Genomic DNA, 1357 nt, shown 5'->3' with positions numbered 1-1357 from the left:
GAAATTGCTCTTCCTTAACAATCATCAAACAATAGCATTTCATTTTACTGTAGCCAATAGCATTGAACCGGAAGATAGCGAAGAGATATTCAGGTAGGATATTTCGAATATTCGGCGAGATATTCATGATCAGTAAAATTGTTTTTCGAATTTCCAGACATTAATGATCATAAAATGATCGTATTTTCCACAGTTTTCCGATAATAATCATTTGCCATCTTGCAGTAAGACATTCCCAAACATTCCGCTCGTACGTCATGTTTGCTGGGTAAATCAACAGTGACTGGGGTAGACTATCAAGTTGAAACGAATTCTTGTTTCCATATCTATTCCATACATGTAGTTGTTGTATTCCGGAAACTTCCATTAAGAGGAAAATGCTAAATTAGCTGTTAATTGATTGATTCATTAAATTATAGCTATTTAACTTACTTTTGTGATAGATGTTGATAAATGATTGTCGTTGATAAAATTTTGAAAAATAAATAGTACTAGGAAAAAAAATAAAAGCAGAAAATTATTGCTTCTATCCTATATGAAAGTTAACAAAAATGTTGAATATTTCAAGTTCACAAATTATTTCTTAGATTTTAATAAATATCGGAAATCATTGAAGTTGCAAATGCGTGTTATCATAAAAGAAAAGAGAGATAGATAAAGTGAATGATAAATTATCTATAAAACTTTTTAAACAGCTTGTCAATAACAGATTTTCTGTTCACAGTAATGTTTTACCGAATATGAGAGTATAGCTAATTAGAATTACTGATTTTATGAGTGGTGAATTAGTTTTGATAAATAGTTTAAGTTTAGGTAAAGTGATATTATCAGTATGTCTTTGCAACTATGGATACTTTACTTAGCGTAGTAATGCAATAATTACTTTTAGGTCAACAATCAGATAGGGTGACACCGGTTGATGTCTTTTTCATTTTATTACAATTATACTTTAACTTCATCACATTTTAACAACCATGACAATTATGTTATAATTTTATCACTTTATCTGATACGATCACTACATCAAAGCACAAAAATATCATAAAAATGTATTGAAAATAGCTGGTATATTAGCATATATATGAAATAACTATCATTATCAAATAATTCGATAAAATAAATGAAATACTAGCAATTAATTGTTCGTAAAACTATCTTTCTTCCTTCTTTTCTTAAGAATTATTTTCAGTTTTGAAATATTAGTATTCAAAAAAAAGTTGTCAAGGTAGCTTAATTCTTGAGATAAAATTGATAAAAAATTGAAAAACTGCTTATTTTTAAATGTAAATAATGGAATAGATAATAACAATATACTGATATACTGATACGTAAGTACCGATACGTAAGTTTACATTTT

Source organism: Loa loa (assembly GCF_000183805.2).
Source record: "Loa loa unplaced genomic scaffold supercont3.72, whole genome shotgun sequence".
NCBI lineage: Eukaryota > Metazoa > Nematoda > Chromadorea > Rhabditida > Onchocercidae > Loa > Loa loa.
The sequence above is the reverse complement of the archived record's forward strand: the minus strand, read 5'-3'. Positions refer to the sequence as shown.